Raw genomic sequence first — 17,024 nt, forward strand, 5'->3', positions numbered from 1 at the left:
GATAACCAATGATATGTTCCTCTGGAAAATAATATCCAGCAAGCAATAAACATCCAGAGGCATGCCAGCAGCCTTACCCTGCAGCAGTCGCAAGGCTGGGGATGGGAGCAGTGGAACTTGGCTGAGCACACTCTCTGCCTTTTGCCTCACCAAGGCTCTGCGCTCAATTTGTCGCTTGTGTTGGCAGCTGTATTAGCAGCTGCAAACCTGTGTGGGGTGTGGATGCCACAGTAATAATCCAGAACTGCTGTGCCATTGCTGGGGAAAAGTGTGTGTTATTAGCTTTTATGAGCTGTACATACTATGGGGTTCAGTAAATCCACATAGTAACAAGCTTTCCGGTTGATTTTGACCAGTGCCAAAAATTAAGAGCCACTTTACCTACACTTGAAAAACATACAAAATTGGGCAAGTCTATCTTTATGAATAAGGGAAATTAAGAGCCTTATGCCAGTAAAAAGAAGTACGTGTTATTATAAGGTGAGAAAACTGTCAATTTCAGAACCAAACTTGGAATTCTATCCAAGCTCAGCCCTCTTAATAGGCCTTGGATGAGTCATTTAACATTTCCAAGAATCAGTTTCATAATCTGTAAAATAAGAGTCATCAAACCTGACACATTGCTCAATGTAGAAAATCTTGAATTTAAAAAAAATGCCTTTGTTGTGATGCCTTATGTCAATTAGCAACTGGCTTGGGACACTAAGCCATTAAGTATCTTTCTCTTATACAGGCAAATGGTGGGGAACATGAGCATGAGGAGGGGTAACTCCCAATCAAGGGTAGCTTCTTTGGCTGTGTGTATTCTCAGTGACAGCGACAGTAGCAAGGTGACCTCAATTCTACCATTGGCACAGTGGGGGAACAACAGAAACAGAGCCCAGAACCAGATCTTCAGGGACAGTGTCACCAAGGAAGATAGCCTTGTCCCCCCCTAATAAACCATTCCTTTTGAGAGACTTCAAGTGCTACACTGAAGCACCATGTAAAACTAATCAAGACATCTAAGCATATACCTGTAGTCATTAGAAAGATTCTACAAGACTGGCCAAAGGATGTCCACGTCTCCTCAGAAAAAGCGTGGGGAAGGAGAAAAGGCCAAGCATCAAGGGCAGAATGATGGACAAAGGTATATATGTGTGATGTGACTTACAGCAGAGCTTTCATGGTGTATGTATGTGTGTGTTTGTGTGTGTGTGTGTGTGCGTGTGCGTACGTGCATGCACTTTTGTGCATGAGTGCATATGCATGTGTGTGATGTGCATGATGTGATTATCATGCAGATTCTGATTCAGAATAGAGTTTGACACTCAGCACCTCTACCATCTCCTGGGAGGTGTCAACACTGTACTTCAATATCCCCCTAGGACAATAAAATAATGTTTATCATGAGGCTGGAAGCCTGGCTCTAGTCCTGATGGAGATAAGACACTGGGGCCTTAAGAAAGTTGGTCATCCTGTCTAAACTTGTTTCCTGATATGGACTATGAGAAAGCTGTGTGCTGGGTGGTGGTGGTGTACACCTTTTATCCCAGCACTCAGGAAGAAGAGGCAGGTTAGATCTCTGTGAGTTGAAGGCCAGCTTGGTCTATAGAGGGAGTTCCAGGACAGCCAGGACCATTACACAGAGAGAAACCCTGTCTCAAAACAACAAAAAGAAAAACAGGGAAAGGAAAAGAGAAAGCTATGTGCCTTTCACAGATCTTAAGAATTCTACAGGGAATATGGACTAGTACCTAGAAGGGTGGCTGCCACCTGCTAACCCTCTAAAGGGTGCAGTTGCAACAAATAGCATATACAACAGAGTAACAGAAAGGCAGAGAGAGCTGCGGGCTCTTTAACAGGGCCCCAGAGGAACCCAAGAGCGATGGTCCTGGCTACCAAGATGCACTTGTGCCTTCCAGTACTTTCTTTGATTCTTCTGACTTGGGGGGAATGGGGGTGTTGGAAGTTTGAGTTTCCCCAGGGGTTCTTCAGCCCTTGGTCATGCTCTCTCCTCTTCCTTCTCTCGAATTCACTGAACCTGTTCTCATTTCCAAGGAAATAAGGCCCACATCTCTACCCATCTCTCCTCCCATGGCCTGGTGGTGAACACTTGTTCCCTTGTTGCTGCTTGAAACTCCACTGTCAGATCTGTTCAACCCACTGACAAGCATGCTCAGACTATTCACAAAACCAACACACCCCCTTCTCAGTTTCTGGGGCAGCTTCTGGGGCAGGCAGGCAGGCGGGATCAGGTGCCCTTGAGGAGCCCTAGCATTGGACACTTGTCCCTGCTACAGCACTCGCTGTGTGATGACGTAGTGGGTCATGTGCTTTAGCAATTTCTACTTGTTCCCTTGACTCTGGAAGGATCCTTTTTTACTTTTGGGTCCAATGTCTTTATCATCTTTCACCTGAAGCTTCTGAAATGTGATGGACTAGATTCCGGCCTGACAGTTGCTTATTATCTAGTCCTTGTGGGAGCAATGCTTGTCATAAATAAGGACCCAACAGGACAATGCCTTCACTGGACTAGTGTTCAATCTCCCCAACAGAAGAGCACAGGCAGAGAGTAGTGGAGCATGAAAGTCAGGTCTGGAGTCCAAGTAGAATCTCTTGACCTTCCCAAGTCAGACTCCAGACTTTGGGGGGGGGGTCTTATCCCCTCTGGCTAGATCAGGAGAGAAGGAAACCCAGACCCTATTAATAATTCTTGATAAGGGGAGGGTAGAGGACAGGAGAATGGCAGAGAAGAGGGAAAGAGGGAAGAGGGAGGAAAAGGAGAAGACATAGAGATGCTTTCCTCCTCATTTTTGTCTTTCTCATCATTTTATGGTATGTATTAGCTCAGCCCTCTCAACAAGGAAGACTCCTAGGCTGCGGAAACAGTTCTTTTGGTAAAGGTCTTGCCATGGAAGAATGGGGATCTAAATTTGATTTCCTAGAACCCATGTAAAAAGCCAGATATGGTAGTGTATGCTTGTAATCTCAGTTCTGGGGAGGCAGAGATAGGCAAACCCCTGGAGCTCACTGGCCAGCCAGAATAGCCAAATGAGTTCCAGGTCACTGAGAAATCTAAACCAAGGTAGATGGCATCCTGGGGAATAGTGCCCAAGATTGCTTCCATACACATGAAACACACAGCACACACACACACACACACACACACACACACACACACACACACACACATAAGAAAATAAGAATCCTTTCTTCTAGGAAAAAGATTAGCTAGATGATAAACTTTTTATTAGAAATGGAAATTAATAAACACTTTGAATTTAATAAATGAAAAAATGTCTCTTTGGCCTAGGAACATGTTTAATGTCACAAACACTGGAATTATCCAGTAAGATGAAAGATAAATTGTAAAATATAATTTTATATTTAAAGTAGTTGCAATAGAATATACTGCCCTCTCCATTCCTGGTAGTTTTGTAAACTACTTGCACATCTGCCCACCACCCTTACCCCATGGCTTTGGGGTAGGTGAAATAAGAAATGAAGCTTTCTAGACATAATGGACTTGACATTCAAGTTTAACTTTTTAAACTCACAAGAAAAAAATGGTAATCTAGAAGACCCTGGCTTTTCCTGTACAGGAGCCCTGCACTTGAGAAAATGAGAGTCTTTCTGAGCTCTGGGGAACAGACAGCACAGCTAAACTAGAGCAGGATGGTTCTGCTGCTGGGGGAGAGCTCAGGGCACATTGCAGAGGGAACTGAGCCACAGAGAGGACCTGAGGCACCCAGCTTACAGCTTCCTCTGGTCACAATACCTGTCCATGTGGTTACCCTGCAGGATGCCAAACAGGAAAAAACTTCTCTCTCCACAGCAGCCCTGATTCCACTGAAGGAGGTGAGCCAAAGGGAACACTTCCTCCCTTAAGTTGATTCCTGTCATGTGTTTGGCCACACAATAAGAAAGGTGACTAAAGAGGGCACAAATGCTTTAAAGAATTTAAATCAGTGTTTAAAGTGGTCAGGCAGTAGGAAGGATCACATGTGGTGACCCAAGAGATCACGTCATAAACTAACCTAGCCATCGACACTTGACAAGTATTGCAATGAGAACTGAGGACTGTGATCCAAAACACTTGAGTCCACTACTGCTCACCGGGGCCCAGCCAGGACCAAAACCAGCATAAGCACCCAGGGGAGCTCTCCTTCCTGGCTTTTGTTGCCATGATCCCATGGATCCCATAGATCCCACAAGCTGTTTTCTGCACAGAGCCACTCCACTTAGGTAGGAGACGGAAGAAGAGTGCATGAGAAAGAACATGGTCCTGAGAAGTATGAATTTTTAAATGACTGGATTTTAATTGCCTAAGTAAATACTTCAGTGACTAGAAATTAAGCCACTGTTTGACTAAACTATCTCAAAAATGGGACTAGTAATAGCTATAAAAATAAGTAATAAATAAATAAATAAAGTCCTATCACCTATTTACACATCTGAGTTTGAACTAAGCTGCAAGACCAATAGCTACCTTTGGAGCCACAGTAAAGACAAGACAGATGAAAGCTCTACCCCCAGGGAGGTTGGAGTCTCTTATATTTTTGGTTGTGAGCCTAGCCTTTAATGGCTAAGCCATCTCTCCATTCAGAGGTTGGAGTCTCGTAGGAAGCCAGTGATACCAATATTACAGAAAGGTGCTTGGCTCTAAACAGAAGAAACCCCCTAAAATCATAACAGTGGTTGTTTTGTGTGGTATGGTGACGTCGAATAAACTGGTGATAACAGCTTTGCAACATGCTTTACTTATCACTTCCCAGAATTCAGAGAGGCAGTAGTGTGACACCCAGCCTTGGCCACCTAGGCCAGGCTGAAGTTACCATCCTCAGAAGAAAGCTACAGAACTAGCTGTAGGGCTAGGGAATTTGCTACGTCTCCCTCCAAGACCTACTGAATAAGAATCTGTGTGTGTATGTGTGTTCTGACAAATGTCCAGGCAGTTTGGATACATAAGCAGACCTGAGGAACAGAGAGAATCTTGAAGTTATGCACAGTGTGTAAACCCAGCATCTGGAGAGGATGGGTAGAGTTGAGTTCCTGCTGATAAAGTAGTCTCAGGCAAGTCCCCATTCTCCAGAGTGAATGAAAACTAGGAAAGGGCAACAGGAAAGGATAAGAATACATTATTATGACCTCTGCTTTTGTAATAGAGTTCATTCCAGGGAAAATATCCAATCCCTGATTTCTCTGCTCATGGCAAAACCTTCTAGATTCAAATAATGCTGACTCAGAATTCAAACCTTCTACTAGCCTTGGAAGATTCAAATAATGCTGACTCAGAACTTAAACCTTCTACTAGTCTAGGAAGATTAAAATAATGCTGACTCAGAATTCGGGCATTTTTCCTTCGGAAAGCAAGCTATAGCAACTCTGACAGCTAAAACCACCACTACAATCTGTGTCACAAGATCCCTGCTATGCAGATCTGACAACCTCTCTCTGCTTCTTGCAGTGCACAGTCAGCCCTATATAAGAATGCAGAGAAAGTTCCCTGGTCCTCAAGAGCACTCTGTCAATAGAGCATAGCTCTTAGATACCTGAGATCTCACCAAAAACTAATGGGTAGGAGCTACTGAATCCTGCAGGTTTCATGTCCAAACAAGGAATACCTCTGCAGCTTTCAGAAATGCTCAGACAAGGTGTGACTTTTCCAAATAGGTAAAGAGTCAAGCCTCTGGTGTCAGATGTTTGATCTGAACCGCTGATATTGGCTGGTCTATTTTAGAATTCCGCTTCCCATCCAACTGTTCTACTTGTAATGCCCTTCAAAACACCCTGAATTCTCTCCTAGAATTCAGTCAATACTTGTTCATCATTAGCCATGCCAGCACTATGCTAGCCACTTGAAATGAAGGAATCAGTTGGGAGGAGGCTGCTCTGATGGTCACAGTGTGTAACAAGCTAAGCCTCCCTGGGACCTGAACAGAGTATTACACTGGGATCATGTAATTCCTATGGGCCTCCTGGACTTACCCAACTTCTCCTCAAGGAGAATACAGTGAGCACTTCCCTCCAGACTAGACTGGCCTTTGAGTACCAGGGTGTGAGCACATATCTGAGAAAAGCTAGCCTATTCACTGTCTTGATCTCCAGATAAAATATTGATTAAGGAATTTAAAATTTTGAAATGATTTAGGAGCCTTGAGATGGGGACATAATGTGCTGTGCCCAGCTGCACTTTGAGTCATCTATCTCCTGTCAGCAAGCAGAAAGAAACTGACAGAATCAATACAAACGTGTCTGAAGACAGGTTGAACTCATTTCCTTCCCTCTGGGGCTATGGGTGCAGTGGGTAAACCCTAGAAGCTAACTACTGAGGCCAAGGCTGCAACACCATCTGCCTGGCACTGGAACAAACAGACTGCTGAGTCAATGGCTACCCATCCTGCATCATTGGCTGATTCAGGTCTGTCTACCATGAAAATAATAGACTAACCCTCTAAAACTGTAAGCAAGCCCCATGTCTCAGTTAGGGTTTTATTGCTATGAAGAAACACCATGACCACAGCAATCTTATAAAAGAAAACATTTAACTGGGGCTGGCTTACAGCTCAGAGGTTTAGCTCACTATTATCAGGGTTGGGACCATGGTAGTATGCAGGCAGACAAGGTAGCTGGATCCATAGGTGGCAGGAAGAAAGAGAGCCACCGAGCCTGTCTTGAGCTTCTGAAACCTTAAAACCCACCCTCAGTGACACACTTTCTCCAGTAAAGCCACACCTACTCCAACAATGTCACACATCCTAATCCTTTCGAATAATGCCACTCCCTAAGAGCTGATGGGGGGTCATTTTCATTCAGACCACCACACCCCCAATTAAATGGTGTTATGGTGTCTCTTCACAGCAACAGAACAGTAACTAGGACTGTGTGTGTGTGTGTGTGTGTGTACAAAATGAAAATAAATAACAAAGTTAAAGCAAAGTGCAATGCACAGAATTGAAAAGTCCTCCATAAATGGCACTGAGGAAAACAAGGCTACAAAACAGGAGTAACAAGTCTCAGGTAGCAAAGCTTCTGAGTGACAGAATCAAGCATTTGAATTCAGGTCTGCCAGATGCTAACATGGAAGCATCGTCTTCTGGGTAGCACCGTGTCACAGAAGAAAGAAGAGGCATACTTGTCTGCCATGTTCTTCTTGCTACTGCTTGCCTAGATCCCACCAGCATCCCAGGTGCAAGGCTTGCGTTACTCACTGAGGTTAATAAACATGTCATTACCAGGAAATGACTTTACTCCTTCCTTCCTGGAATACAGTTCTACCCACCTGAGACATTTACTAACCATGCTCAGAGGCTTGAATGGAAATTTAATTTTTCTAGTTAAACAGTGATACAAAACATCAGGCAAAATGGAATTACTTGTTTAATCTCACCATTGCATACCTATCTGATTTAAGATACATGGCTAACCCCAAGGACATGATGACATTTCTAAACTTGGGACTCATAGAAATGTTCTATAAAAGACTTATTGACATGTCAAGAATGTCAAGAAATCCACACTTACGTCCTTTTATCTCTTCTTAAATACATATAAAAATGATTTTAACTCAAGAACATGTCAACTCTCTCACAAGATGTAGATCTACTCTCTATTATCTTAATGCAAATCTCAAATCTCAGCATGGACTTCACTTAATCACAATCTATATTTTATCCAACCCTTACCTATAGCCTGACATTTTTTTCTCTACCATGTGTTAGTTCATTCAAAAAGTTGTGTTGAGACTTCACTACTTGTCAGGTACTGCCATCCAACTGGAGAAATAATTCAGACAGAAATTGATCTTATCTAGCAGAAAAGACCAGAACAAAAGCAAAAGGGAGCAACACAGAGGTCAAAGTGGTGTGATACCATGGGGGAGGAGGAAAACAATGGGGTTTAAGTGTGACGTGGAGACACAACTTCATTCTCCACAGAGGACCCAAGTGAATGAATATTAAAAATCATTCCAGGGATGGACACAACTAAGCTGGGGAACTGTGGTGATATACTAATAAAGCCACTGGAGATCAAAATGCGAAGCTAGTCACAGCCATAGAGCCAGTCAGTGGTGATACACACCTTTAATTCCAGCAGCCTTACTAGATAGCCATAGAGGCTGGGCAGTGGTGACACATGCCTTTAATCTCAGGATTCAGGAGACAGGCAGATGGATCTCTGTGAGTTCAAGCCCCCTCCCAGGGCTACACAAAATCAGTCTAAAAGAGTAACAGAGCTCACACCCTTAATCCCAGCACTAGGAAGTTATAAAAGGAAGAAGCAAAGGGCAGCATGTGAGATTTAGTTTCCAGACAGGGAAGGCACTGCACTCTGAGGCTCCATGGAGAGCATCTGCCTCTGAGGATTCATGGAGAGAATTGTCTCTGCGGATTTGTGGAGACAGGATTACCATTGCAGCTTGGTAGAGGTAAGAGCTACTGGTCTGGATGCTTCGCTTTTCTGATCTTCAGCTTGAACCCCAATATTAGTGTCTGGGTTTTTATTATTCATGTTACAGAGAACTGAATGTAGTTTGGCAAAGCTATAGAAGAGGGTTCATATGGTAATAGAGGGGTGGAGTTTGGTGGCCAAGTATGGCTGATGAAATTGGCAGCAAGCAACCAGATGTGGAGAGTCAAGTAGGTCTTGACTCTTAATCACTTAATTTTACTAGAATGGTGTGCATTTGCCACCACTTCAATGAGAAACTTTTGAAGAAAAATCGTGTGTGTGTGTGTGTGTGTGTGTGTGTGTGCGCGTGTGTGTGCGCGTGCATGTGTGTATTTAACTGAAGTCCATTCCTACAAAAATATGTTATCAGACAATTAAATTGCAACTCAGAAAAGTAAAAGATCAAGGATAATGTTTATAGAATAGTAAGAAGGTTTAGTTCATACTCTAGAAAAATTCCTCAAGTAGAGAACATATTATCAGGGTACAAATATAGAGAGAGACAGAGAGGCCAATTAGGAGACTATTGGAGTAGTTCAGGTGCAAGGCATTGATGACCTAAGTTAAAATAACAGAAGAAAGAGCTTAGAGGGAGGGGTCATGAGTATAGTCTGTATTCTCAGGCCATTTCCTCAAATGTATTTGTCTATATTTCAATAACAAAGCATCATCTACACTTGTCCTCCCAGCTCAGAAACACAACAGGTGGCAGCTCCACAGAGAACACTCTCAGGGACAAAAGAGAAAATGCATACCACTCAGGCATTCTTAGTCACTGTTGGCCTCTCTTATGAGATTTCAGAGACAAGAACATTGTTCCAGGGTGGCCGTTTGCTTCTGTTTGCTAGGGCTATGTTCTTTCATTTTCCTTAATCTGTGGCAGAAAACAAAATAACTCTGGTGCTAAGAAATGAGCCAGCCTGCCTTAGCAGATTATAAGCGTGTTTTTACATTTATAAAACCAAAGAGCCTCTTTCCTCCTCAAATAAAACAAAGTAATATGAAATGTGTAAGGAAAGCTTTCTTATTCAGTTTTGCAAATAGTGTGTGAAATCATACTAATTCTTCAATGTTTACATTCTCCTTCTGTAAGAAAAATAGGCATCCTAGACCATAGTTAGGGCCTTTACAGAAGCCCCTCAAGAGGTGCATATCCCCTACTCCACTTGCACCATTGGCCCATGTGTGACTTGGTTTGCCCTATTGGATGTGAACCAAAGCCAAACCTGGCACATTCTATGTGCATAACGGCCATTGTATGTTTCAACCACATCTCATAAAAACAGTGACCACAGATATCATCTGTAATTTCCACCTTAATTTATTTGGGGGGAGGAGGAAGTGTATGCAGAAACCAGAGGTTCATCGGGTGTCTTAATTGTTCTCATCCTTATTTATGGGAACATTATGTTTCACTGAATGTGAAGCCTGACTGATTCTGCCAGATTAGTTGTCATTGAGCTTCAGAAATTTGCTGTCTCCACCTCCCCAGTAGCACACATGCAAGCTTCTATACCTGATGTTTTATGTGAGTAGCAGGGGGTTAGAACTCAGGTCTTCGTCCTGACTCAGCTTTCTCTCCAGCCCACAGCTTAGCTTAAGAAAAAAAAAACATTTGAAGTAAGAACAGTAACATTTTAACCTGTGACTATTCTGAAATATAAGCAAGACATCATTTTTTTACAAACTTTTGAGATTTGGGGATCACTTGTTACTGCAACATGTTCTTCAGAAAACTAATTAACACAGTTGGGAAACTGACCATGCAAATCACCAAGATGTAGGTGTATGGAGATTTAGTGTTTAAGATTTTACCGACAAGAATGGAAATTGCAAAAAAAAAATGACTAGAACGTAACATCCATTTTTCCAAAGTCATGGATCATTTGGAGTAATAAAAGTTTCCTAGCTTGCACAAACTGAGAAATACCTCTCAGCTCTCTCATGTTAAGACCTTTGAATATTATCTTTCTCTTAGGGAAGAGACACTGGTAGGTTTTCCAAATTCCCTTGATTGAAGTTATTCAGTTGGAGTCTAATACTGAATAAATCTAGGAAATATGATTGAGCTAGCTGATTTCATGCTTTATATTTTTTCATTTGATCATTTCTATTTGTAAAACACCAAGGCACATCTGCCATTGAAGTTTCTGCAAACCTTAAAGGGGATCGTGCTTCTTGCCTGAGCAAAGTTCTCTCTCTTCTAATGCTGGCTTATCCAGGAGACAAAGAGAAAAACTTTTGCACTATCCAAAAGACTCTGCTAGAAAGACTTTTATGGTCTATTGGAGCTTCCTATTTGGGATGAGAAAATTAAAGATGGACTGTGACCTAGTGCTTGGCATACAATAGATACTCAATAAATACCTGTTCACTAAACTAACGAACTGAAAACTGAATGAATGAAAGCTCACCTACCGTGCAGGTAACAGGACCATCCCTACTTAACCTTGAATTCCACATCAAATGTATTTTATCCTAGGTGAAGTAGGTGTGTGTGTGTGTGTGTGTGTGTGTGTGTGTGTGTTCCATATGGAGCTTCCAGTGCTGGTCTTCAGGTGCTGTACATCATGTTTATTGAAACAGGGTCTCTCATTGACCTGGAATTCACCAGATAGGCAAAGCTGAAACCTCAGTTAGCTCTAGAGCTCTGCCTATCTCCATCCTCCCAGCAGTGGAATTACAATGTGTGCCAGCACGTCTGGCTTAGTTGTAAAAACTGAATTCTGGGTTAAAGACGTTTATTAACTAAGCTAATGTCCCAGTGCATGAATTTTATTTTCACCATTCATTCACCAGCTTTTAATACCAAAATGTAATTAAATTTCTGCCACATACTAAATGTAAACTTGGGGAGTCCAGGCTTGCTTAGGTAGGTAGCAGTCTAATGGATTTCTGTCACCACTCTACCACCTTGTATTCTAACTACTCCTGCACCCAAGATGACTGCTGATACCAAGCAGAAAAGTGATAATGGTCTATTTTCTTTAAAAAAAACTTACTGAATATGGTGGTTTGAATAGATATGACCCCCCACAGACTCATGTGTTTGAATGCTTGGCTGATATGGCATGGCACTATTAGGAGGTGTGACTTCTTTGGAGTAGACATGGTCTTGTTGGAGTAGGTGTGGCCTTATTGGAGGAAATATGTCACTGTGGGAGTGGGCTTTGAGGTCTCATATGCTCAAGATATTCCCAGTGTGGCACAGTCTCCTGCTGCCTGCAGATCAAGTTGTAGAACTCTCAGCTCCTTCTCCATATCATCCCGCAGCCTGCATGCTGCCATGCTTCTTGCCATGACTACAATGGACTAAAACTGTGAAACTGTAAGCTAGCCTCAATTAGATGTTTTCCTTTATAACAGTTGCTATGGTTATGGTGTCTTTTCACAGCAATAAAACTCTAAGACACTGAGGTACACAGTAATAGGTTTTGTCTAACAAAGTTATTTACACTTAGTCTCATTTACATTTTCCGTAGGATTTGGCAATGCTAACAGCTGTGATGATCTGAATGAGAGTGGTCCCAATAGGCTCATACGTTTGAATACTACGTCCATATTTAACTGTTTGGGAAGTTAGGATGTGTGGTTTTGTTGGAAGTTTGTTACTGGGATGGACTTCGGGGTCTCAAAAGACCCATGCGATTCCCAGAACTAACTCTCCCCCCTCCCTCCCTCCTTCCCTTCCTCCCTTCCCCCACCTCTCTCTCCCCCCTCCCTCATGATTGTGGGTCAGTATGTGAGCTCTCAGCTGTTCCTACCACCATGCCTTTGCTTCACTACCATAGACTCTAACTCTCTGAAAATATAAGCACAATTAAATACCTTTTTGTTTGTTTTTCAAGACAGGGTTTCTTTGTGTAATATCCCTGGCTATCCTGGAACATGCTTTGCAGACTAGGATGGCCTCAAACTCACAGATATCTGCCTGCCTCCACCTCCAAGTGCTGGGATTAAAGGTGTGCATCACCACTGCCTGACAAAATTCTTTATTTTATAAGTTGCCTTCTTCATAGTTTTTTTGTCACAGCAATAAGACTAGTAACTAAGACTTAAGCTGATATCATAGAGTGGGCTGTTACTGTAAAAAAAAAAACCATGAGTATGTTATTCTTTGGAGGGATGTAGAAGACTTCGGAGGTTTGGATTAGAAAAGCAGTTGAACTCTGTAAGTGGGGATTCATGAATCATGCTAGTTGGAATTTAGAAGTATTATTACTGAGCAATGTTGACTATGCAGGCCCAGCTCAAGAGATTTCAGAAGGTAACAGTATTAGCAACTAAGCTAGAAACTACTCTTACAATATTTGGCAAAGAATGTGACTGCTTTCTGCCATTTATCCCAGGAATTTACCTGAGGGTAAGCTGAAAAATAATGCACTAATTCCTCTGCTAGTGGAAATTTCAAGACAGCCTAATAGTCATTGTATGACATGGTTAATCATAATTACTCTTTTACATGGCTGCAATGAACAAGAACAAGTGAGGCAAAAAGAAATACAAAATGCACAATTTAAAAATAAAAAGACAAAAAGGGCACCAGGAAACTTTTTGTTGGAGCCAAGGCTTGTGCTGAAAGATATAAGATGATTAAGAAAGTCCAGATCCAAAATGGAATAGAGAAGGGTACCCTGAGGGCATGACCCTACTCTGCTAAGCTTCCATCCTGTGAAAAGAAAATGCCTAAGAAATTTTCTGCTCCTAAAAAGCGACAACAAAAAAGAAGTTATTGACATGTGACTTGGTGGAGCCAGGCTCCAGTCCAAGTGAGCAATGGAACTCAGCAGTGTTGTCCACATGGTTCTGGCTTTAGAGTTATAAAAGATGCAGTTATAAATGGGCTGTGAAATCTTCCTCTGTGATTAAGGAAAGCCACTGAGGCCAGGCTTATGGCAGAAGAATCCCTACATAGACTATAAGAGGCTATTGTGTGAAGTTATGAATGTAAAACCTGGACTCCACTGGAGATCCCAAAATGTTAGAGGTGCCAGAGCTGCCAAGGAGAGCTGCACACAGGGAAGGGAACCAGCCCAAGACCAAGAGGTATGTTACAGCCAGCAAAACTGAAAGGTAACAAGCCCTCTGACATCAGACCTTGTGATACAGAATTTGGGATTTCCCCTGCTGGGTTTTGGTATTTCTTTGGTCTAATATATCTTCCTTATACTATAATTCTTTGCTTTGGGAATGGTAATATGTATTCTATGCAATTGTATGCTAGAAATATTTAACTTGTTTTTTGGTTTTGTTGGGGGAGAGTACAATTAAAAGATTGCCTTGAGTCTCTGAAGAGACTGAACTTTGAAAACGGTGAGATTGAAGGAAAATGGGGACTTCTGAAGCTGAACCAAATGCAAATCTCTCTATCCCCCCCCCTCTCTCTTACAGATTAAAATATGAACTCTCAGCTGTTCCTGCCACCATGGCTTTGTTTCATAAGTTGTCTCGGTATTTTGTTATAGGAATGAAAATGCAAATAAGAATTGATCATAGCCACAATTCTAAATAATAAATATTTTAAACACACATTTATTTGAATATAATTATAATAAACCTACCACACGTTAACATTTTTATTTTGCTTTTTAAGGTATATTTTTAAAGTAAAAGTACTTTCAGTAAAGATGATGCCATTTACATTTTTAAACATAATTTTTATTGATTCTTTGGGAATTTCACATCATAGACCCCAATTCCACTCATTTCTCAGTCCTCCCATGTCTATCCTCTACACTTGTAGTATCCCCCCTCCAAAAGAAAACAAAAAAAATTTGCTCCTCTGTCTTTCCCACCTCACCATCATATATTCTTTTGCCTTAGTGGCCTTGGGAGCTGCAGTGTGTCACGCAGATAACCCTTTTGCCCAAACAACTTTACTTGCAAATCTACAATGATTTGTTGGTTTGGTTCAAGGCCTCTGGCTTCTGGCACACCATCATGCCTGGACCCTCACTGAAACTTCTCTCAGACATCCTGCTGTTACCCCTAGTCATTGAGATCCTGTGGCTATGGTTCTATAGGATCAGTCCCCTTCATGTGCTCCAGCAGGTCATAGATGGAGTAAATGAAGAGTGCAACTCGAAGCACTAGATATGGTAGCTGAGTTGGTCAGTTCAGGCCTCCATTGGGACCAGCAAGGGTCAGAACCAGTTCTCTGGTGCCCAGGACACCAGGGCCAGCTTTCCTATAACCCCAGTGGCAACATGAGCCACAGACAACACAGACCCTAGCTTCAGAAGGGCCACAGACCCAGACATGGCCCTTGGCAGAGGCAACAATAAGCCTGGACATCACATGGCCCCAGGTGGCAGCACCGGTCACCCATATCAGCCTGTCTTCAGTTCTGTTTCTCTCCACAGCGCATGAACCACTCTGCTTCTCCTTCTCTCCCATTTCTCCACCACATACCTGTTCATCATAGTAGTGCCTGCCCAGGATGTGGGGCACCTCGTGAGCCTGTGGCTGCCTTGCCCTGTCCTGCCCACCCACTGAGGCCATAGTGTGCCAGTTGGGCCTGTGGTTTTCTTCCTGCCTGCCCAGGCCCTTCATTTACATTTTCTTAATGTCTGCTGGTTTACTCCCTCTCTTATAATAGCATGCACTATGCAGCTCCCAGGAAACCCCTCTGCATACAATAAGAAGACAGGAGTATTTAAAATAAACACTCAAGTGTGGATTTGATAACAGTTTTATCTCATGAAGCCCCCCCAGAGGTTTGAAGATACTCCAAGTAATCACCAGAATATATCTGAAAACCATCAGTGTGTACAACTTAACCTTCCCTTTAAATGGAAAAGATAAGGGAGGGAAATTGAGAACTTATATGTGAAAAGGAAGTGCTAACACCTACATGAGCCAAGCTTCTGAGCAGGAAGGAGTCCATCCTGCCTGGAGAGAGTCCAGCTGGGAAGCAGCCTCCCCTGTCACCACTTAATAACTTCTTAAGGTTGGACAGCAACTCTCCAAGAACTTAACAACACTTTTTACATCAGGTCTCACAAGGCAGAATCACTGTTGCAGCACCCTTTTTCTGCTATTAACCCAGTTTAGTCTTCCTGAGGACAAAATAACTCACAAGGACAAAGGCATTGGCCTAAGGATAATGGTGCCACCAACTGTCTGTAAACGAGTTCTGTATCACATAAGCACTACACACCCTTGCACTACTGAAAACAAGAACAAGATACCCAACAATATTGCTAAGCCTGTGGAACTATGCTTGTGTGTATATACTAAATGCTCTTATTTTAGCTATGTTTCTGTTGGATAAAACCATGACCAAAAGTAAATTGGGCAAAGAAACAAGTTCTGATTGTATCCTCCATTGAAGGAAGCCAATGCAGGAGCTCAAGGAAGGAAGCTGGAGGCAGGAACTGAAGCACAGACCATGGTACAGTGGTGCTTATTGGCCTTCTTGCTCTTGGCTTGCTCGGTCTACTTTCTTAAACATCCCATGTGTTAACTTGGTATCTGGAAGCACGGTATTGCTATGACAGGCCTAACTGTGCTGTTTGTTGGAGGACGATGGAAGACTTTGGGGCTTTGGACCAGGAAAACAACTGGATACTTTAAGTGGAGCTCAGTGAACTATCCTAGTAGGAGCATGAAAGACGGTGCTGGAGGCGATTTTAACTGCAAGGGACCATTCAAAAAGTTTCAGAGAGAATGAATATTTGTAAGTGACCTGGAGATTGTTCTTGCGATCTTTAAAAAAAAAAAACTGTGCCCGTTTTCTGCCCTTGTCTGAAAAAAATCTGCCTAACGCCAAATTGAAGAGCTTTTGGATTAATGGCATTTGCATAAGAGATTTCAAGAAAACCTAATATTGACTATAATGTGTTGCTAACATATAAATTGATACCAGGAGTGGAGTATTACTGTAATAGGTTGAACCATATTTTTATTTGGATGAATATGGAACACTTTGAGAATTTGGACTACAAAAGGGATTTGACATTTTAATGGGAAGAGCATGGAAGACAGTGGTGGTGAGGTTGATTTGAACTGTGGGGACCCAGCACAGGAGCTTTCAGAAGAAAAAAGATGATGCTGATGATGCTGCTGCTGATGATGATGATGCTGATGCTGATGCTGATGCTGCTGCTGATGATGATGATGCCTACAGATCATTCTTGTGATATTTTGGTGAAGAATATGGCTGCTTTCTGCCCTTGTCCAAAAAACTGTCTGAGGCTACATTGAACAGTTATAGATTAACAGCTCTGACAAAGATTTCCCGACAGCCTAGTATTAACTGTGTTGCTTGGTTATCAGTGGCCACACTAAATGCAATTCTATAATGAAAAAGAGCAAGCTGAGCAAGGAAAAATACAAAATGTACAGTTTGAGGAGAAAGGAAGCACAGGAAATATAAACAGATTAAAGAAAAGCCTGATGCTAAGTGGAATAAAGGGAATGGTGACCACAAAGCAAGACCCCACCTAGTTAATCCTCCAATTTGTAAAAAAAGGAATTAAAGTGAAAAGGAATTAAAGAAAAACTTAGGGTTAGGCAAAGTGGGCACATCTTTAATCCCAGCACACAGAAGGCAAGAGGCTTACAGATCTCTGAGCTGTTCAGACCCAGTC

This window comes from Mesocricetus auratus, unplaced genomic scaffold (genome assembly GCF_017639785.1).
Source record: "Mesocricetus auratus isolate SY011 unplaced genomic scaffold, BCM_Maur_2.0 Super-Scaffold_100676, whole genome shotgun sequence".
Taxonomy (NCBI): Eukaryota; Metazoa; Chordata; class Mammalia; order Rodentia; family Cricetidae; genus Mesocricetus; species Mesocricetus auratus.